At 37.1% G+C, this 16,241-nt stretch overlaps 1 protein-coding gene across 3 annotated transcripts in view; it reads left to right on the top strand.

Moving 5' to 3' along the window:
* RAP1B (RAP1B, member of RAS oncogene family) overlaps nucleotides 1–16,241 on the top strand; it is a 40,840-nt gene that overhangs the window by 10,881 nt on the left and 13,718 nt on the right. The window contains exon 1 of one of the 3 annotated variants that reach the window (XM_012642050.1): nucleotides 14,329–14,354. The exons of the other annotated variants lie outside the window; for them this stretch is intronic. The gene's annotated coding sequence lies outside the window, so the exon portion shown is untranslated. Of the gene's footprint in view, nucleotides 1–14,328; nucleotides 14,355–16,241 lie in introns of those variants that run through there. 3 annotated transcript variants of the gene reach the window in all.

Genomic DNA, 16,241 nt, shown 5'->3' on the forward strand with positions numbered 1-16,241 from the left:
AGAATTCCTATAAGGCAGCAGTCCCCAACCTTTTTGGCACCAGGGACCGATTTCATGGAAGACAGTTTTTCCACAGAAGGGCGATAGGCATGGTTTCAGGATGATTCAAGCATATTACATTTATCATGCAGTCAAACCTCTCTGCATCTGTATTTGCAGCTGCTCCCCAACACTAGCACACCACCTCAGCTCCACCTCACACCATCAGGCATTAGATTCTCATAAGAAGCATGCCACCTAGGTGCCTTGCATGTGTAGTTGGCAGTAGGTTTTCAGCTCCTGTGAGAATTTAATTCTACTGCTGGTCTGACAGGAGGCGGAGTTTATGCAGTGATGCAAGTGATGGGGAGCAGCTGTAAATATAGATGAAGCATTGCTCGCTCGCTCGCTCTCTCCACTCATCTCCTGCTGTGTGGCCCAGTTCCTAACAGGCCTGGGATTGGGAACTGCAGCTTTAAGAAATGAGTCTGAAATGGGTTGGAAAGGCTTTATTCATTACTATGTGTCTTTGGGGAAGGCATCAGGGTCTGAAAATGTTACTTTGAAGCAATTAGCTTAGAAACAGTCTCTGCAAAGGAGTTATTTTTGACCCTGACTGAGGGTGGAATGCACTGCTGAGGGTGATGAGTCTTTAGGGGTATAGGACAACCAAAATCTTATAAGATATCATGCAGTTTTTCTCCCAGTTGATAAGCTTTCAAAGAATTATATAATACATTTAATTGTAAAGTAAGAATCCAGTAGAAAATTAAAATAGAAATATTATAAATAGGACTTGGGTAATCTCTATTTAAAAATCCTTGATGGGACCAGATACAGTCGCTCATACCTGTAATCCTAGCACTTTGGAAGACTGAGGCAGGAGAGATCACTTGAGCCAGGAGTTCAAGACCAGTCTGGGCAACATGGCAAGATCTTGTCTCTACAAAAATAAAAATAAAAAGTTAGGCAGGTGTGGTGGCACACCCCTATAGCCCCAGCTACTCAGGAGGCTGAGGCAGAAGGGACACTTGAGCCCAGGAATTTGAGGTTGCAGTGAGCTATGGTCGCACCACTGCCCTCCAGCTGGGCAACAGAGTGAGACCCTAAAAATAAAAGTTAAAAAAAATAAATAAATCCTTAATGGAACCACTCAGTAGTGACAAGGAAAGAAGTAAATATCTAAAGAGGCTACTTTGAAATTCAGAATTGATTACAGGAAGTGACTGCTTACTTTTCCCTGTTTTCCTCATATGCTTTGCTTATTCTAGCAGCCTGACACCTATACTTTGGTTCTCATTGCCTTTATCCATTTGTTTGGTGTATATACTAATGTTCAAGAATGCAAACATATATGAATGTGGTGTTTTTTGATATTGACTTATCTCATAAAATTGCCAAGACAACAGGCATGTTTTTGAAGCTACTTTGTTTTTTTAAAATGTGCTTACTGGCCTAGTAATTATGCAAGAAAGTAATTATGCATTATTCCTATGTAAAAGCCAAATGTAACCATTATTTGTGGCTTCCAGTGAGGTGTGGCATGCCTTTTATTTTTCTAAGTGGTCTTTATTTTGCTGGATATGAAATGGATCTTCGAATAAAACTGAAGAGTGTAGAGTATAAAAGGAAAAACTGTTAAATTAGTCAAAAATAACTTTATAACGCAATTAGGTACATAAGCCAGTGTGGGCAGTAAGCAAGTACCATAAATTGCTTAGGTTGAGAAATTAAAATTATTAGAAAAAATTATAGGAAGTACCTGTGCTTCCACTGTGTTTTGTTGCTTGGTTAATTTTTCTCCTCTGAACTTTTGGCAGGTTTACTAGGAGATTTTCCATTAGGAATATCCTGGTCCTTACATTTCATTTAGAATGTGTAATATAATCATGCAAATTATGAACCCAGAATCTAAAATCAAGGTATTCTCATAGTTATAAATGCATTTGGGGACAGTCATAGTAAGCTTGTCATTTAATCCTAGTTATGAGGTTAACAGTAAAATGAAATAAAGTATTTTTGTGGCCATTTGTTCTCATGGAAGACACTAGTTCTGTTTATTTGTGAGTTCAGCCTTGTGTTGAAACAGACTGTAAAACTGTGTTTTAAAAAATGTTCACCCATCCTTGTGGGGGATAGTGTATTGTAAAAGCTAGGCATTTATATTAAGAGAATAATTTGTGATTTTTCCATTCATGGAAACGGGTGTGCTTTTCTGGACTCCATATCCTTAACTTGAATTCTAATTTTCTACTACTACTAAAGTGCTTCACTTCTGATTTCTTATACTTCTGCCCTAGCAGCTCATAAACTGTATTTAATATAGTATTTCCTTGAAATGTATCAAAGTAGATATTTTCCTTAATGGGGATATCTCTGTAGTTGATGTAGTTACCTCATTCTGCAACCTGTTCAGCAAACATTGAGCACCTGTAATAGTAGCTTTAAATACTGGACATAAAGAACTATCTTGGATAGTCTTTTTCCCCAGTAATAATCATCCCTTTGGAGATGGTGTGTCTTTTCTTTTTCCCCCTGTGACTTGAGGAGTTAAGATATGAGTAGTTTATTTAAATTACTGAAGAGTCTAATTTCTGGAGATCTGAGGAACAACAGAGACCCTTCTTTTCTGTATTGATTTTGGGGAAATTTATTAAATATTTGCAAACAAAAAGATGAATAATATGGTTTCTGTTAGACCCTGATCTTTCTTTGCTAGGGATATAGGTCTTAGGGTCATAAGGAGCAGGGAAAATATTATCAGAATTTTCCAGGGGTGCCTTTTAAAACTTAGACACACACACCCAGTGCCTACTACAATGAGATGTCATTGATATTTGTGTTGGAAGTGTGAATAGTTCGGTAGCCATCCACTACTGTAAAATCACTTAGCTCTCTCAGGCTTCTGGACCTTCACGTGTAAATTGGATCTGACCTTGAGACCTCCCTTCCCGTCATTCCCACCAGTGACTTGTTTTACTACCTCTTCAGATACCCCGTATATTGCTCCTTCTTGCTTCCTGTCATGTGGTGATGCAGCCTATACCAACCAGACTACATCTAACAGAAACAGTATCTGGCTAAAAATGTCCTTTTTCATGTAGATTTATTAGAGGGACTCCCCAGTGTACTGAAAAGACAGGCCTATGTCTTGGTGGACAGCCTTGCTTTATAGAAAATTAAAATGCCAGGTACTAGTTTTCCGAGCCACCCTTGCAGCTAGGGCACAAGTACATGACCTGGGCCCTGCAAAATTACACGTACTTTAACTTGGGATGGAAGAAGGAGACATGATAGATTGCTGATGGATTTTTCTCTCCCTGGTGGTTGATGGACACTGCAAGATCAGTTTCCTGCTGTATAAACAACTGATATAAACAGAAGCATCTACTGTTAGCAATAGTGACAGTGCAGTTTCCTCACCTGGCCAGTTTTGCAGTGTGGTTTCGGGTATTTGTGGCTATATAAGCCCCCAGCCTCATTCTCTGGTTCCCATGATAATTCTTTGAGTTGCTTGATATTTTTAATGACTCATTTTTCTATATAAGTTTGATTTCTGTTACTTCCAACAGGGAACCTTGTCTAATACATGTCCTTAGAAAATTTAGCAAAACTTTCTCATTAGAGTTATATTTATGTAAGGAAAAAGAAGAGTGGTATCTTCATGTGAGAGAAAAATTCAGAAATGAGATTAGAGGTAAACCGATTTCCCAAGATAAATGCCCCGATGATGCTTTTGAATCTAAGCTTTTCATGAGGCTCTGGATGGTTTGTTCTGTAGTTTTACGGGCAAAAATCCAGTGGTGTAGAAAGAATTTAAATTGAAATTAAGTAAAATTAAAATTTTAGTTTCTCAGTTATACTAACCACATTTAAAGTGCTTGATGATCCATGTATGGCTGCTGGCTACTATATTGGACAGTGCAGATACAGTTACTATAGGACATTATCACAAAAAGTTCTATTGGACAATGCTAGTCTGGACTCTAGTGCTAATTCTACAATATTTTGAAAGTTCTGCAACCTTGGGTAAGTAATCCAAACTTCCTTTAACTAAAAACAGTACCTTATCTTCAGTATTGCTCTGAAGATTGAGTGAAACTTAATATGTGAAAGGACTGTGTAAACTTTAAAAATACCATAATGGATATTATTTAACTTCCAAAGATAAAAGAGTATCTTTAAAATGTTCCAGATCAAGAATATTTTTATTAGTTAACAAAGGATTTTTCTAAAATAATCTGAAGAGAAACTTGAAAGCCCCAGTGGCATGAATGCTTTAATGTTAGACTGTGTGTATTAACCACTCGGGAATCAAAATGGGCAGAGTTAACAGATTTCTGGGTTGTATTTTTTTTTTAATTTTTATTTTTTAGAGACACGGTCTTGCTCTGTCACCCAGGCTAGAGTGCAGTGGCAGCCTCAAACTCCTGGGCTCAAGTAATCCTCCTGCCTCAGCCTCCAGAATAGTTGGGACTATAGGCGTGGGCCACCACACCCCACTAATTTTTAAATTTTTTTTTTTAGAGACAGGGTCTGCAATGTTGCCTAGGTTGGTCTCAAATTCCTGGCTTCAAGCGATCCCTCCCTCCTGCCTCAGCCTCCCAGAGTGCTAGGGTTACAGTTGTGAGCCACCATGCTCGGGCAAATTTCTGTTTTAAATGTAAGATACACATATACTTTACCCAAACTGTAATTCCTTTCAGGTGGTTTGGTTTGGTTTGGTTTGGAGTTTTTTTCCGCATGTATTTTGCAGCTAATTCATCTTTGTAAAACTATAAGACAGCAATCCTAGATATTTAAAATATTCTATAGCAGAAGTTTTCAGATATTTTTAGAGTTAAAACCCTGTTTGTCCTTCCCCTAAACCACAGTAACCATTGGTAATTGAGAACTGTAGTGTTTACTTTTAAGTCTAAGTTGGTCTCAAAATTATTCTCAACACTGTACCCATTGTAATAGCCACTAATATTTTGAGTTCATGTCTGAGGTAAAACCCATTTCACCACTGAATTAATGGTCAAGATCTAACCTTGTCCCTTCCAAGCTCTATCCTGGAGGGCAGGTGTTACCAAACTTTTTCTGTAAAGGACCAGATAATAAATATTTAAGGCCTTGTTAGCCATATCATCTTGGTCATAACCATTCAGCTCTGCCATTGTAGCTGGAAGGCAACCATAGACAGTATACAAAAAATCAACATAAAACTTTATAAGTGAGGCTGTGTTCCTACAAAACTTTATTTACGAGAAACAGATAGCATATACAATTTGGCCTGAGAGCTGTGGTTTGCCAGCCTCCGCTCTAGGGCAAGAAACTGATTTTGATTCATTTAACAAATAATTGTCTTCTGTGTTAAGTTTTGGTTATGCAGCAGTGAACATTACACATGGTCCCAGGCCATGAGGTATTTAAGCCTTAACTGAATATTTTATTTATGCACTTCAGGAAAAAACATGGCCTGCCCCATGTATCTACCTTATCTGCCAGTAAACGTGAGATCTTAGGCAAATACCCTGAGTGTCACGTTGTGTGGTAATGGTACAACTAAAAGTAATCTCAGTATACTTTAGGTATTGGATGCTGTAGTATCAAAGTTAACATCCTGTTATGAAAAATAGGGAACCAGGGTGCCCTGGGTTTCTGAGGGGAGCCCGCAGCCACCCTTAAAAACATTTAAAAAGAAAAAATAATAAGAAAAAAAATAGGGAACCAAAGATGTGTGCACCTGGTATCTACACTGGTTGCACATAGCAGATACTTAATATCCATACAGTGTTGTTGAATAAAGCTGAAGTTACCAATTGTCTGAATTACCCTTATGTCAGTTTCTTTCTTCTATATGGTATACCGTTTCTGATCTCTTAATTTCGGTTTTCACCAATTTAATATAGGGTTTGTTATAAACCAGCTCTTGCATTTTAAAAACAGACCACATGTTAATTATATTTTAATAAAATGCCTAACATTCCTAGATGCATTATCCAAGCCTTCTACTGTTAGAACTCCTTTTGTTAATTTAAAAATACTTTTAGTTTTCTCAACATTGGTATGTTTCTCTTCAAAATGTTGAGTTTTGTTGCTTACTAAATGAGTCAAAGCTTTTGACCAGTACTCAGAGATCTTGTAGACTCATGCTATTTTTATTTTCCTATTCCTCTGTGCCTTGTGATCCAGTTAGACTGCTCTCTGCTATATTCTAATTATGTTCCCACATTATGCTGCCTGTTGTGCCTTTGCTTTCACTTTTCTTATCCCTGGTATGTTCTTTCCTATTGAAATGCTATAACTTTTTTTGATTTGCCACCTTCTTCATAAATCTGTTCCTGATCACTCCATCTGAACTCCCTTAGTATTTTGTGCTTCTCATGATATTTTCCATATTTTTATGTCTCATCTTTTCCTACAAAATTGTAAGCTTCTTGAGAGCAAGTATGTTTTGTTCATCTTTAAGATTATGAAACGTGAGAAGAAGCAAATTCTTATCAAGATGTATTTCACCTAGAATGGCCAGCCATCCTGGTTTGCCCACAACTTAGGATTTCCTGGGACACGAGACTTTCAGTGTTTAAACCAGGTTGGTCACCCTGATTCCACTTTGTGACATAGCCATCTCCCTTGCATATCACTGCTTTAGTGCAATTTTGAGGGAGTGTAGTAAATACTGAGTAACTAGGTGGTTGTTTTGTTTAGTGGAAGGGGAATGTTGAGGCCACTTGGGCTTTCATTTATTTATTTGCTGATATACTTATTTTGGACAGACATTTCTTTAATGTTCAAATGAAAATACGGTACAGAAGTTTGTTCAATTCATTCATCTATTTAGGGATATATTTGTGTACAACACATCTTGGTGGTCTTATCAGAAGGTGTTGCTACTCAAAATTTTTAATTAGAAATTGCATAATCTGTCAGATGATTAGTGCTTTATTCGAATGTATTTTATTAGATATAGTAAAGTCTGAAGCAGCCTGAAAATTTCCTCTTACTTCCCTTTAAAGTAATTTAACCTTTGGTCATAGGTTTCCAGAGACTGTTTCTAAAGAAATGAATAGTCTGTGTGTGGTCATTCTTTGCTAGAATTCGCTTTTGTATGTTTTCATGTTGTATAAATCAGAGAACCCTAAGGAGAGACCTCTCTTTTTTTTTTTTTTTTTTTTTTTTTTGAGACAGAGTTTCACTCTGTTGCCCTGGCTAGAGTGAGTGCCGTGGCGTCATCCTAGCTCACAGCAACCTCAAACTCCTGGGCTCAAGTGATCCTACTGCCCCAGCCTCCCGAGTAGCTGGGACTACAGGCATGCGCCACCATGCCCAGATAATTTTTTCTATATATTTTTAGTTGGCTGATTAATTTCTTTCTAATTTTTTTTTTTTTTAGTAGAGGCGGGGTCTCACTCTTGCTCAGGCTGGTTTCGAACTCCTGAGCTCAAACAATCCGCCCTCCTCGGCCTCCCAGAGTGCTAGCATTACAGGCGTGAGCCACCGCGCCCGGCCGAGAGACCTCTCTTTAATAGCAAGTATATAACTTATAATAAAGAGGCTACCAATACTCCTTGCAAATTTTATCAGAAAATAAGCCATTGTACAACATAAGCTCTTCTGGTACGTGCGCTAAAACAGAATCAGCCATTTAAAATATTAATGCTTATACCAAAAAGGGCATTAAAGAACTGATTCCTCCCATTTTATAATGATCAAATTTTAATATACCCATGGTGATATGTGGCCTCATGTTGACTAAAAGCAAGCTCTTCTCGGGTGGTTTGTGTGTCTGTTAACCCTCTCATTTTTATAAGAACGTGAATAGAGTCCCTTTTGATGTTATTTTAGCTCTTTATGGTTCTTTTTGCTAGTTTATAAGATTTGCCAGCTTATGCAACATGTTCTTTGATTCCTCAATGAAATTCTGGACCACATTGTTATAGAAAAGTTACTTGTGCCTTTAAAGCAAATATATCCAACATTATATTCATGTATAGAAATGTAAAGATCCGATTCATGTGTTGAAAAAGCTTGAGAAGACCAAAAAATGGGAAAATTTAAGTTTAAAAAAAAAAGGTGTTCTTTTCACAAGAGGAGGGACTCTACTTTCTTTACTAGTGGTAGTGTTTGGTTGATTTTTAGTTGACACAGGTTTTTTTTGGAATAGATCCTAAGAGAATGTGGAGTAAACACTTGTAATGGTATGCCCATAACAGTAGTATCTATTTATTTCTAAAGAAATTAGGAATAGGATGTGAGATGCTTACTCCCCTTTTTACAGAAGAGGAAAAGTAGCAAGTCCAAAGATGGGCAAATGATTTTTATATGTTGTGGTTCATTGTACCATACAAGCTAGTCACTGAGGGGGTGGAGTTTGTGTATCTTTTTTTTAAAAGACAGATTCTCACTCTGTCACCCTGGCTAGGGTGCAGTGGCTCAATCATAGCTCACTGTAACCTCTAACTCTTGGGTCCAGACGATCCTCCAGCCTCAGTCTCCTGAGTAGCTAGGACTATATAGGTGTGCACCACCACACCCTGATAATTTTTAAAATTTTTCTTGTAGAGACAGGGTCTCACTGTGTTGGTCAGGCTGGTCCTGACCTCCTGGCCTCAAGCCATCATCCCACCTTGGCCTCCCAAAGCACCGGGATTACAGGCATGAGCCACCACTCCTGGCCCTCTAGTTACTGAGTGTTTTATACTGAGAAACTCACTAAAAAAGGTTTTTGATTTTATGCATATGCACTGTTAATATTTTCTGTTATATTTCTATTTCTCACAGGCTGGGAAAACCCCATCAAAGTTCATTTGCTGACACCTTACAACTAAAACTATAAAACCTTAAAACAGAGATTTGTAATCACTAAATAAAATAAAGCCCTCTTCCCCCATACCTCCACCTATTCCCCCATCCCCTCATGGCTTGATGACTTCAGTCATGCTAATCCCTTTTTCTCAGAATGCCCTCATCTCCCAGTGAACTCCCCTGTTCCCTTAAAATATCTACTTAACAATTGATATATCCACTGATGTGGTTTAAATACTCACTTACGAAGCCTTACCTGACATTTCTTTATAGGCAGACAGTTGTTTTGTGCATCCACAGCAAGAACTTTGTTCTGTAGACCCTGCCTGATGGTGAGCTAACACAGTGCAAACACTGTAACCATTTTAATGTATAGGCTAGGTGCGGTGGCTCACACTAGTAGTGCTAGCACTTTGGGAGGCTGAGGCAGGAAGATCACTTGAGGCCAGGAGTTTTGAGACCAGCCTGGGCAACATAGTGAGACCTCCATCTCTACAAAAAAAAACAAATTAAAAATTAGCCAAGCACGGTGGCATGCACGTGTAGTCCTAGCTACTCAGGAGGCTGAGGCAGAAAGATTGCGTGAGCCCAAGAGTTCTAGGTTACAGTGAGCTGTGATTGTGCCGCTACACTCCAGCCTAGGCAAGAGTGAGACCCTGTCTTTTTTTTTTTTTTTTTAAAGGCATTTTAATGTATAAAACCAGCAAAGTGACTTCTGGGCTTTAAAGGCTACTAAAATACAGTTATTGTATTTGTTTTTCCTCAAATTTCTGGGACTCCCCATCTCTTTGTCACAATTAAAACTAACAAATCTGGTCATTGAAATTGAAGTGTATAGCAGATTAATGTTTTCCCTTCATATGTACCTCCTGTGAGAAATAATGAGGGCCATAAGGTAGTGGAGAGGAGAGATGCATTTGGTTCCAGAGATACCAGGGTAGAATGGAGGAGACTTGGTAATGGAGTAAAGAGAAAAGAATCAATGACAACTCCCAGATATACAGTTTCCTATTAAAATAGTATGCTACTGAAGTTTTTTTGGTGTTTCAAACAGTGTAAATAGCGAGATGTGATTTTTAAAAACAACAAATTAACATTTACTGACTGGTAACCATGTGTTACTCATTGTGCTAAATATTTTGCATAGGATAAGTTATTTCATTTGAATCTTAAAAACTCAAAGAAGTTAGATACTCTCATTCCCATTTGCAGATGAGGAAATGAGGCATAGAGAGGTTAAAGTAACATGACCCAAGGTGACTCAGTTAATACTTCCAACTCAGCAGATCAGATTTAAGGTCTATACTGAGTCAGTATGCATGCCTATAGAATTTACAGCTAGTTCAAATGAGGTGGGGGGAAACTGACATTAGTTTTTAGGACACATCCAGAGAATTCTTGGGAGCAGAGGAGAGTTCTACACAAATACAACCTATTTGGAAGGATCTGATAGGAACTAATAAAGTGATTTTGAGCCCACATTATTTCTTCTTGCCTGCTTTTGAAACATTGTTGGTGTCTCCATTTTTTTTTAATCACTTAACTACCTTGTCATGTATTGACTCAGCTGAGAAATCTATTAAGAAACTGGTTCTTCTGCATTTGTCATTTTATTGATGAATTGTTATATTCTAGTTAATACATTCTGATACATGATCAAGTACTGAACTGAAAGGCAACTACAGAAATAAAACTGGAAAACATGACCTTAAATTACATGTCAAATTATGTTATTGAATATTTCAGTGAAAGAGTTGGTATGATTAATTGAAATAAACTTTATTTACTAGCAATATTCATGAAAAGGGCAAGAGAAGAATTTTTTCCTATTTGAGGCATTATAAATAGGTCAGAATAGGGAAAATGCTATAAGCAATTTGATCGTTTATCTAGATTTAGAAATCCTGTTCACAGAGAAGAACTTTTTTGGCAGAATCAGTTAGTAAAATTGGGAATATTTTCCATTTGTCCTCGTTATAAGAGAGGCAGACTACTCAGAAAGTAACTATGATAAGCGGCATTCTTTTTAACAACTTTCTCTTTATTTTGTAGTTAGAAGTTTTATTTTTAAAAGAGGGTATGAGAGATACTGTTTGGACCCCTTATTTTTTTCCTTCAAAAATAATTTTCAAATATGCTCAGAAGTTTTGAATTCTGTCATTGTGTCCAACAAATTAGTACCAGGTCCTTCTGACAGTTGAATCAATTAATTTTATTTGGGAATGAGAAGAGGAGATAGTGATCCTCTTTAGCTGTTAAAATACTACTTTGGGAGCTGGAGGCGGAAAGGAGAAATCAAGTATTTTCTCTTCCAGAAAGTCTTCAGTGGGAGAGCAGTAATGTCATTTGACTTCAGGAACCAGTAGTTAAGTGTTTTTACTTAGCCCTTTCTTTATAATTTAAGATCACAGAATTTCAAACGGGGAGTAGAGGGTGGTGGTGGTGAATGTTATAGCTAAACAACTTGAGGATAGGAGAACTACTTGTCCGGAAAATTTTTATTTTGACTACCGTTATGTGGAGACCCTTTGACATATTTTAACAGAAAGAAATTGTGCTTTTTAAATGTTACCACTTTTCAAAAATTTGATTCTTAGCAATAACCTACTTTTTACATTTATTATTGAGATTTAAAGAATAAATCAGATTATAAAGTTAAGTGCAGTTGTCTCTGCAACCCATAAATTGTTGGTTTTAACACTATTCCTGCTCTGGGGCATTCATTATAATTTCTACTGGGCTGTAATCTTATACAAGAGGGCAAGTATAAGAACTGGTTTTTTTTTTTGCGTAGTTCTTCTTCAGTTGGGATTCATGACATCTGTCAATACTTGATGTGAACTTCAATGGTGATTTACCCATAAAAGGTAACTTATTAGTGGTCTTTTGAAAATCTAAATAATTATCTTTTTGTTTGTTTGTTCCTGGAAATGAATTTTTTAGAGTTAGGGTCTTGCTCAGTCTGGAGTACAGCAGCTCGATCACAGCTTGCTGCAACCTCAAATACCTGGGGCTCAGGTGATCCTCCTGCCTCAGCCTCCCAAAGTGCTGGGACTACAAGCATGAGCCACCATACCTGGCCTGGAAATGAATTATTAGTCTTTAGTCTTTTATTCAACAAACATTTCTAGACCACATAGTGGACACCAAAATAAATAAATAAAGGCCACCCTGCACCTGGTTGATGATAGTAATGATTCATATTTAAGGCATTTTCAACAATGTACATTCTTATTCTGTCCATCATCCCTGTGTAGTATGTATTGTCATTGTCCATATTTTACAGATTAAGACACCAGCTTAGAAATAAGTGACCACCTGATTACATGGAGAGTTAGTTCTGGGTCTCCTTATTTCCAGATTTCATGTTTTGCCACCCTGGGTTGCAAAGATGATATAGTATTTACTTTTATATATATAAAGAAAAACTAAGTTTGGTCCTCAAACCAGCCACATAACTTCTTTATTTAATGACAGTAAACTATCCTCACTTCATTAAGGAAGTCTCTAATAATGTCAGTTATTTGTTTGGTTTCATCTTCTTAAAATATAGAATTGCTTTATTCATTTAAACCTAGATCCATCATTTTTTTAAAAAAGATGAGTCAATTTATTTGCTTTTCAAGATAATCTTGGATTCAGTTTTTCAAAGTAACCTTGGATTTAATTTTGTTACTAGATTAATATAAAGTCTTCTTGATGCTGTTGATCTGCTGTGTTAGATTTTATCTTGTATAGGATTGAAGCAGTCCTTAAAGATAATCTGTTACTGGCTTTAAGGTGTGGTTTGTTTTTAGAGACAGAGTTTAGCTCTGTCACTCAGTAGAGTGCAGTGGTGTGAACATAGCTCACTGTAATTTTGAACCCTTGGGCTCAAGCAATCCTCCTGTCTCAGCCTCTTGAGTAGCTAGGACTACAGGCACACCACCACACCCAGCTAAATTTTTTTTTTTATTATATTTTGTGGAGACAGGGTCTTGATATGTTGCCCAGGCTAGTTTTGAACTCCTGGCCTCAAGTAATCCTACTGCCTCAGCCTCCAAATGTGCTAGGACTACAAGCATGAACTACCGTGCCCAGCGGCTTTAATGTTTCATAGTACTGTCTGGTGACATTGGATTCCCAACTCTGTTTTTTGTGTATTTGGTATGTAACCTTTTTCTGTGCAGCCACTTCTTTTATTTTACTCCCCAATCTTAATACCCGTAACCAATTTGTATAATCTCTTATATAGTCAGTCTCTTTATTTGGAGTGATAATTGAAGAGAAGTATATTTCCTGAGATAGGACCTGATGCCCATGCCCTAATCTTAAATTAGTTAGAAAGAAGGTTTTCACTGCATGAAGTGTCTTGGACTTGGCAGTGGATAAAAGAAAATGTGGAAGGACTTTGCATCTTGCCTTAGTTGAGTATCCAGTATTCTTAATGGATTTTCTTAGTTATGCACAGCCTATGAATGGGGAAATTGTCTTATATTATTAATACTTTTCACCCCCTTTTTCAATCTATATTATTTTTGAAAAATAATGATTCTAAGATAGCTATAATATCAAGCCACTATCATGAAGTTTGAGAAAGAATATATTATCATTAAATCTTATTATCAAAGCAGAGTTTTGTATCTTTTTTGCAATAATTAAAGAGAAGGAATATAACATTAAAATTCTTTTAAAGTTTCATCTATATTTAATTCTTCAAAACCTGCTATATGTACCAATATTATAATAATACGTTTTAGAACTGAAAGGGACCTTAGGGATCATTTAATTCAGAAGTCAAAAACTGGTGGCCCGGAGTCCAAATCTCCATCTCTCAATTTGATTTTGTTGGTTTCTACAATATTCATAATTTTTAGAATTCAGATGACTTTCTCTGTATAGCATTCACTCTTTACTTCTGTGGTCCCCAGGCCTCAGGTACCAGTCCATGGCCTATTAGGAACTGGGCTGCACAGCAGGAAGTGAGCAGTGGGCAAGCAAGCAAAGCTTCATCTGTATTTACAGCTGCTCCCATCGCTGGCATCACCATGTGAGCTCTGCCTCCTATCAGATGACCAGTGACATTAGATTCTCATAGGATCTTGAACCCTACTGTAAACTGCATGTACAAGGAATCCAGGTTGCACACTCCTTATGAGCATCTAAGGCCTCATGATCTGAGGTGGTGATGCTAGCACTGGGGAGCAGCTGCAAATGCAGATTATCATTAGCAGAGAGGCTTGACTAACACAATAAATGTAATGTGCTTGAATCATCCCAAAATCATCCTGGTCTGTGGAAAAATTGTCTTCCATGTAACTGGTCCCTGGCACCAAAAAGGTTGGGGACCACTGCTCTGTTTGACCACAGTCCACACTATTACCTAGTAACACCTTGCTGCTTCAGGCTTTTACATGCTTACCTGATGTAAGCTGATGTAAAGCATCTGAGTGTTCATTGTTTTCCCCTTCCTTCATTCTGTCATTTACAGACAAGAAACCTGAAACTAAAAATTGTCAAATCCAGCAGAGCTTAAAGGAAAAATAAAGAGTTAGTAATTTACCTCAAGATACACAACTTTTTAAATAGAGCTTCTTAAATCCAAGGTATGTTACTTTCTATAGTTTGTTGTCTCCTCTTAGAAAACAGTTCAAGATAGTATATAATCAAGTCCTAACATATTTGGTACAGCCTGTCAGAAACAAGACCCATTGCTGTGGGTTGAGATAGTGCAAGAATACTTCAGAGACATTGCCTTGACACTACCTTCCTAAGAAGTGGATCCTGAGTATATGTACTGGTCGGGAACACCCCATCCAGATCTATGTTATTCTTCCTATACAGTGGGGGGAAAGACATAAATATCCTTCCATAAAGCATTGGTAATGGAAATTGCTGAATTGCATTTTGTACATATTGAAAAACAGTACCTAGGCCAACTACATTTAGACTCCTCCAGAAATCCCATTGATTCCCCTATGTGCAGAGGAAGAAGGGGCATCAAAGCCATAAGCTCTCTGGTGGATCCTAAGTAAATCTCCAACTCCCAAATCCAAATTTAGTTTCAGCCACAAATTAATTGGCATGTCACCCCACCAAAGATGATTTTAAAATACTCAGCAGAACAAAGCCTAATGGTGGAGTCTTCTGTTGAAAATAGGATTTAATATCAATCCATTGACGGGACTCTTGGCTACTGAACTATATATATAGTGCTTTTACCTTCACAGAAGTCCTTCATAACCACCCAATATAAAACGATCCATCTATTCCCACACTCTGTCTCCTTTAATTTTCTTTGTTTTTTTTCCTCCATACTGTTTATCACACCTGACATATTTTATATTGACTTTGTTTTCTACCTTCTAGATTATAAATTCTGAGGACAGAGTCTTTTATTCACTGCTTTATTCTCACTGCCTAGAGTAGTGCCTAACTCAGTATATATTTATCGATGTTGAATATTGAATGCTGTATTATAGTAGTCTTGGTAGAAGTTGTCATTTCTTAGATTTTATTTTGTGGTTATCAGATTCTAGCAGTTTTTGGAATGGACTATGTCCTCAGTAAATGTCAACACTAAGTAAATAGCCACGAATTGTGGTTTTTATTGACTGTTACTATGTGCAAGGTACTAATGACGCTTCAAAAAATTATTAATGGTACATTTCTTATTCTTCCCTTAATTTTTTGAGCGCATACTATATTCCAGCTACGTAAATTTATGCAGTATGTAGCCATTGGTACAACCTGTTTTAGAACACTTCCATCATCACCAAAAGTTCCCCGTGACTATATGTTTGTGTAGTGAGTCCCACTCCTACCCAACCCCCACCCCCATGAAGAAAGGATGGAGAATTGTTGGGTGCTCATGTTTCCCTTGGAGCAGCATAATCAGACAGATTTTGGATCTTTGTACTTAACATTTCTTAGTAAATATGAAACATTAGTTCTTTCTATGACTCTTCTGTTTGCATTTTGTAGAAGTATTCTCATCCATATGCCTCCATTTCTTAGAAAACAAAGACCTTTTGTTTTTTTCTGTTTTATTTACTTCATAAGACTGAAAAGCTCAGCCATTGTAGATTTTCTAAATTATCAATTTTCCATTTTAAGTTTCCTATTTCAGGTCTGCGCCCATTTACCAAAAAAAGGGACATGTCTCCCTTCACCTCAGTTCTTGGGTCTATGCCAGAATATTTTTGAAAGTTTCCTGAAGTCAATTTTTATTTTGTTTCCTATTGTATCATTTTTATTTTGTTTACAATTTTGATTCTTGGCCAATCTACTCCTAAGAAAGACTTCTCAAATAGTGCATTTCCTAAATAGGTTCTTGATCTCTGAAGGTCAATTTTTAAAATAGATTATTTAAATCTCCTGGTCTTTCCTATTGTGCTACTTTTAACCATTTTCTTGTATTGGGGGTCTAGTAATTAAGTTGATATAGATCTGGTGTTCCAGAATATTAAGTGTCTAACAAATCCCTGAATTCT

The sequence above is a fragment of the Propithecus coquereli genome, unplaced genomic scaffold, assembly GCF_000956105.1.
Source record: "Propithecus coquereli isolate 6110/MARCELLA unplaced genomic scaffold, Pcoq_1.0 Scaffold172, whole genome shotgun sequence".
NCBI classification, from domain to species: Eukaryota; Metazoa; Chordata; class Mammalia; order Primates; family Indriidae; genus Propithecus; species Propithecus coquereli.